Here is a 7,800-nt window from a genome sequence, read left to right as displayed (position 1 = left end):
CTGCACAAAAATATGCAGAAAGCATAGAATGGGTACACCACGGCGGTACCCAGTAAGTATCAAGACTAACCTCGGTGGAGTAGTGACGAGGGACAGTCAAGACACCTACTAGACTTAATAACCTGTACAAGTATGAATGTGAAACTAACAGGGAACAATATCAATATAAAGCTAAGCATGATAACAATAATGAAACAATGCTGGTAATAGGAAACTAAAGCAGCAATTAGCAACGAGACACAACAGGTAATAACGCCGTGGAGTAAGCTGAACACCGTTTAGGTCCTATGAAACCAAGTAAGGAAAAACAAGTATCACTCAATAAGATCAACCACTTTCTCACAAGATTTGTTCAAGTACTTTCCCGAGGTACTTCACCTCATAGTCACATTTCACGGGTCCCAATTCATGAACCCTAATCTCTTGGCATCTTGTGCCCACATTACAATTAGCAACCGCACAGACGACTCACGTGCCAACAATAACAACGACTCATGACTGCACGGATAACTCATCTGCCAACAGGATAACCCTCACACAGAAGGCAAGTATACGATAATATATGTAAATGATCAATAGACATCAGGGTTCATCTTCTCAAATCGATATGGGTGATTAATTACGTGTATGTTTGTGCAAGTGTCCTATCACAACTCGAATCAACATCTAAGAGTAGAGACAACGAATGGCACATAGGAAACAACACAACAAGACGTAAAATGCATAACTCACACAAGGTAGGAACACCACTACACAATTATTATCAATAACAATGCCCCCAGGCCATCACAGGTCATCATAAATCATCCCTGACATAACCCACCTTCTCTTGTCACGTGCGCAACAATAAAGTAAATGCCTGCCTTGTCTCGCCGCACGCACATAATAATATTCCCACCTTGTCTCACCACATACGCAAACCAACATATATAGCCCGCCTTGTCACGTCGTATGTGCAAATAATAATAACAACAATAGCATGGACAACTCACGTGCGAACACCCCGACAATCCTCTCAACAATATCACTTGTGCCAAAAACATAACAACACAATTTAAGGTCTTTCACCACATGTGCCCATATGCCACAACCTTTCCTCAAAACCATTTCAATACCACAACCACATATAGTCCTCGGCTAAACAACACTAAGTACAACAACAACAACAATAACACGAGAGTACGTCAAGTAAATCAACACAAGGACTTCACAAAGAAACGAAAGAACAAGCTCACAAAGAAAGACACAACAGGGAATAATGGTCTCAACAAGAATAGCTCAACAAGGGGAGAGATAATGTGCAAAAATGATTCCACATAAGTACAAATCGACGATAAGAGAGATAGCATGAATCAATGACCCGAAATAAGGATAAGTCAACAATGAAAGGGATAGCAACTTTAGCTAAGGTTAAGTAATTACGGGAAAGACAACAATAACTTCAATCAAGGTTAAGCAATTTCGGGAAAAGACAAAAATAACTTCAATTAAGATTAAGCAATTACGAAAAAGACAACATGGCAATGAAAGAGGCGACAACTTCAATTCCGATATTAATTCTTTTGAAAGTTTTTACAAAATTTCCATTTTTCCCCAACTCAAACCACTAATGTAATGATAAAAATAAAGATGGAATCATGAAATATAATCAATTCCGGGTGAAGAAAACTTATCCCAATCCAACACGCGAAGAACCTCTCAAAAATTGCTCAAATCCGAGGTCTCTAGCTCAAAAGATGATAAATGGAACAAAACCCCCAATTTGGGAATTAATATCTGCTACCCAGGTATTTGCATATCGCGATCGCGGAATTATACATGCGATCGCGAAGAAGAAACAATGACTGCCCTAAAAATGCACTACGCGATCGCGAAAGAACTCATGCAATCGCAAAGAAGAAATGACATTGCCCCACAAAGAAGCACTACGTGAATGCAGAAAAAGGAACGCGAACGCGGTTCATAGCGACCTCTGCTTACTTGATCGCGAACCATATGATGCGAACGCGAAGAACAATAAACTTGGCCTTACCAGCAGGATCACCCACTATGAGATCACGACATAACAAATGTGAACGCGATGGAGCAGAACCTACACTTACACGATCACGGACAATACCATGCGAACGCGAAGAAGGAAATAGGACCAGTCGTCAAACAGCCTTCACGATCGTGGTTGAACCTTCGTGGTCGAAGAGAAGAACATCAGACACCAGCAAATAGCCTTCCAAAAATAGGAGGATATGGCCCGTAGCCCATCCAGAACACACCCGAGGTCCCCGGGACCCCGTCGAAACATACCAACAAGTTTTATAACGTAACGCGGACCTGCTCGAGACCTCAAATCATATCAAACAACGTCAAAACTATGAATCGCACCTCGAATCGAACTTAAGGAGCTTATGAACTTTCAACTTCTACAACGCGCGCCGAAATATATCAAACCAACCTGGAATGATGTCAAATTTTGCATGCACGTTCCAAATGACACAATCGAGATATACCAACACCCAAAATCGAAATTCGAACTCGATATCAACAAAGTCAACTCATGGTCGAACCTCTCAACCTTCCAAACCTTCAACTTTCCAGTTTTTGCCAAATTGCATCAACTTAACCTACATACCTCTAAATCCAAATTCGGACACACGCTTAAGTCCAAAATTACCATACGAAGCTATTGAAATCGTCAAAACTCCAGTCCGGAGTCGTTTTCACGAAAGTCAAAACTCTAGCCGACTCTTTTCACTTAAGCTTCTAAAGCAAGAATCCTTCTTCCAAATCAATCCCAAATCATCCGAAAACCAAACTCGACCACAAACACACATCATAATATATAATTCAAAGTTGCTCGAGATCTTAAACCACTGAATGGGATGCTAATTCCCAAAACAACTGGTCGGGTCGTTACATCGTCCCCCTCTTAAGCAAACGTTCACCCTCGAACGTGCCAAAAATCATTCTGAAGTCATCACTGAGTGAACTTACCATGCATACACTCGCGGGTGACCCCACGTCACCCTAATCCACACAAGCCCAACAATACCATCTCAACTGAAAATTATTCCTTCCACCCACACTGATAAACCTTAGAACCAATTGTTTTTCACCATCCGATCAATTCTCAAAGATCCAATTCCCACATCAACGCACGACATCAACCTCAACCAGCTGAAACAACTCATGCCTACCCCCACAAGGTACAACCACACGACGTAACACATCACACATATGCCTATAGCAACATCTCTGATCACAATAGCTGCGCATAATCAAATCCAGCACCGACAATTAGCCCCATATCAGCTAGAACCCTATTCCAAACCTTCATAACACTAACAATGATGCAAGAAATGTGAAGACCTCATAACTATTCACCCCAATCAACAAGTCACATCTAGCGCCACCTGGGCACACACCTCGCGAGCTAAAACCCAATAAGCACAATGCGAATATAATTGAATATGCAAAGAGAAACACATGAGAGAACTATTAAACAATCCCGACAGGCAGAACTCCCTATCAGCACCATACTTACGAATCAGTTCCACAAGGGAGAAATCAAACATATGAACTAATCACAAGGATCTCATCCTAATATAACTTCACCACGGAACGCAGCCTAGTTCAAACTTATCAAACCATATGAAAATGCGAGGACCCTATCCTCAGCTCTGAATCACAAGTAGTATAGACATCATACCAACCGAAACCTTCCACTAATTCACCTTCCCCTAGCAAAGTCACAACACATACTGAACTCCCACACCGGTAGAACATCTAATAAACAAATCGTAACCAACCACCCAGAAATTACATCAAAACCTACCGTAATGGGTAACAAAAAGTCACTTCTAGTCTCATAACTCTCAATAACGAATAAAAAAAATGATAGACACGAGCTACCACTATAGAATCTCTCAACAGGGGTAAACACATAACAAAGTACAAAATCACGAAACTCACCCATATGGGAAGCCAAATATGAGATCTCACCCCAATAAGAAGAGCTAAATAAAAATAAAAATGATGCTCCTCTATAATATATCGAAACCATACTTGTAACGACATCATCTGCTGCAGTGTTCTCAGCCCTACCATAGAAAGCATATCAACGGGCCGGGCCTCCCCCTCTTTGGCGCCCTCTACCCACCTGAATATCCCGCTGCGACACATCTGCTCGGAGTCTAGGACAATCTCTGACCATGTGGCTGGTATATCCACACTCAAAGTAACCTCTCCGCTGGCGTGGCTACGAAATCTGTCCAGTACGGACACTCTGAGACCCATGGATATCTGAAGCACCGCGCTAAGCCCGAAGTACAAACTAAACTAGATGACCCACAAAACCTTTACCATGGTGTACCTTGCCTCCAAAATAGGAACTAGTAGATCCTCCCGATTCACGAGGCTTCTTAGCCTCCCTATCCTCTCTCTCCTGGCCCCGCATGTCCCCTCTGTCTTGGTCCCACAAGCCCTCTAATCGGCGAGAGATCTATACCACCTACTGAAATGGAACATCCGTCTCCAACTCCCGAGCCATGCTGAACCAGATATCATGACTGAGCCCCTCAATGAATCTGCATACTCGCTCTCTAACTGTAGAAACCAAAGTAGGTGCATGTATAGACAAATCACTGAATCTAACGGCATACTCTGACACTGTCATAGTGCTTTGGTACAGCTGCTCAAACTCCGCGCTCCATGCATCCCGAAGATTCTGAGGAACAAACTCTCTCAAGAACATCTTTGAGAACTGAGTCCATGAAAGTGAAGTTGTGTTGGCCTGGCTACCCAACTCGTACGCTCGCCACCACTGATATGCCGCTCCCTTAAGCTGGAACATAGTAATTGTAATCCCACTCGTCTCAACAATACCCATAGTGCAGAGAATATGGTGGCACTCCACTAGGAAACCATGTGCATCCTCTGAAGCCAAACCACTGAAGATCGGAGGGTAATACTTCTTGAACCTCGCAAGTCTAAGTTGTTCCTCCTGAGATGTTGCTGCCCTAACCACTGGCTGAACTGGAACAACAGGCTATGCTGGCATGACACCTGGAACCTGAGCAACATGGGATCGCTCCTCTAGAGTACGGGTGGCGGGAGCTTGAGCTCCTCCCCCGGTCTGTGAAGTAGCTGGTGCAAACAGAATCAACCTTGCCTGATCCAATGTGTCAAAAATGCTCAGGAGCTGTGCTAAAGTCTCCTGAAGTCCTGGGGTAGCAACATGTGCCTCTGGTACCTGTCCCCCAACAGGAGCTATTGGCGGCTCCTCAGCTGTTGCTCTAACAGGTGCTCTAGCTATAGTACGTGCTCCTCCTTGGCCTTTGCCTCGACCTCTAGCAATACTAGTTGTGCGGGCGGCGTCATCAGTAACTGCAGCTCGTGTCCTCACCATCTATGAGAGAATAGAATGACAAAGGATCAAACTACGAGATCAATAAACTCGCATGATAGGAATATAAAAAGTGAAATTGTCCTATTAGTTCTGTAGTCTCTCGAAGATAAGTACAGACGTCTCCGTACCGATCCTCAAGACTCTACTAAACTCGCTTATGACTCGTAGTACCTATGAACCTAGAGCTCTGATACCAACTTGTCACGACCCTAATTTCCATCCGTAGGATGTCGTGATAGCACCTAGTCTCTAAGACTAGGTAAGCCTAACACTTACTGAATGAATAACATAATTTCACCAACAACTGTTAAATATGAAGTAAATATTTCTATACAAAGCTTACAATCCCAAAACCGGTAGTACAAGTCATAAGCTCTACTGAATTTACTAGAAAATCTCTAAACACAACTGTTCCGGAATAGAAATAAATAGTACAAAGTAAAAATTTCCGAAGGTGACTCCGAGGTCTACGAATGCGACAACAGGTATACTGTCACGACCCAAACCGATGGGCCGCGACGGGTACCTGGTACCTTACTCAACCGAGTACCAACATAATGTATCTTTTCATATCATACTATCATAGATAACTGAGCTGGAGAGGCTGCCTTGAGATAGGTACAATACAATATGTAATACCAACTTATACATAAAACATATGTGCCTATAAGACCAAAATAACCACTCGTACACTAAACATAGGCCGACAAGGCCATACAATCGTTTACGCATATGACATCTGTCTATAAGCCTCTAATAATACATAATTGTCAAAAAGGTAGGGATAGAGCCCCGCCATACCAAACAATACACATCTAAATCATACTGACCAAACAAGCAACTCCGGAGCAAATCGAGTGCACCAACATCTTCCGCTGACTGATCGCCTACTTGGAGGACTCTCGACCTGTCTATCGAGTCCTGCGGGCATGAAACGCAGTGTCCCCAGAAAAAAGAGACGTCAGTACAAATAATGTACCGAGTATATAAGGCAATATATTGAAAGCTGAAACTGAACTGATAATATAATAACTGAAAGTAACTGGGAGTCAAAGATAATCTGATGATATGCTTACCTGCTGATACTGACTCAACTTTCTCAATACAGTAAGTAAAATAGTTGTCCGACCCTATAAGGCTCGGTATATATACAACTGCTCTGCCGTAGTAGGCTCGCTCATAGGCACTCGGCCATACTAGGCTCTGTATCTCGGCCAACTGGGCTTGCTCATAGGCGCTCTGCCACAGTATGCTCGGTATATAACTTACCATCTGATCAGAGGTTCCCAATAGGGGCCTGTCCATTGATTATAACTCTATGGTAATGAAAATACTGTAATACTGTATATATAGGCTCTTTGCTCTCTTGACTGGAAGAAGACAATACTCAATTAAATGTGAAGTCCTGATAAGGAGAATACTGTAATTTATGAGACTAGGATAATGAATATAAATTCGGGAATATGAACTTCTCTTTATGCCTCGTTATCAAACACATGTAATTACGAGATCATGCCAAAATGAAGGAAGGGATTAGCCTTAATATACCTGAGCCGATTCTCTTGACAATCCCTCTAACACACATCTTTTGCGAAAACACGTAATGGCGGATCGAAGTAGGGAAAAATCCGTATAATATTCTTGAGAAAGATTGCACCATACTCCCTTAGAATTGCATCTTATGCATAATCATATCTTGTATGAATTTGCTGAAGCTCATCTGTTATTTTACAAGATGTAAACATCGTCAAAGAGAGACTTTCATCATTACAACATAACACCATCTCGTAAATAAGGTAAGAAGACTTCTTATTTTTGCGGGTTTGTGGGACCTAAGTGTATAATGACTAAGCCACAAAGAAATCTCTTTATGCCGCCTTATAATATGGATTTAGGAGTCACACTTATGGGTGTAGGTTTGCTGCCACGTTGGGGCTTTGTCCCCACCTACTAATTATCCACAAATCCCTAATTATATGGTTAATCTCCCATTAAACTAATAATTAACCAATTACCCACATAATTAAAAATTATCTCAAATTACTTAAAATACTACTCACTTTTAACACACTGTGTATACCTTACTATTATGGGCATGTGGTACCTTGTATGGCACTAGTCCATAAATACCGGGTATTTTAGCTTGGGATGTATTTTATCCTGAAATGTCAAACTTCGACGAAAATTCATTTTCTTCGATTTGCTTACCCTCTCACCTTCACGAATATACTTATCCCTTGTTTGAAATAGCGTAATACTTATAATCCCAAAATAATCTCATTCCCGAGCTTACGTCGATTAACTTACGACGAAACTTCAACATACGAAAATGCGGGATGTAACATCTCATTTCTGAGCTTCCATCAATTTACTTATGGCGTACTTTCACGTACGAAAAC

Source organism: Nicotiana tomentosiformis, chromosome 7 (assembly GCF_000390325.3).
Source record: "Nicotiana tomentosiformis chromosome 7, ASM39032v3, whole genome shotgun sequence".
In the NCBI taxonomy this organism is placed as follows: domain Eukaryota; kingdom Viridiplantae; phylum Streptophyta; class Magnoliopsida; order Solanales; family Solanaceae; genus Nicotiana; species Nicotiana tomentosiformis.
This window is presented reverse-complemented; position numbering follows the sequence as displayed.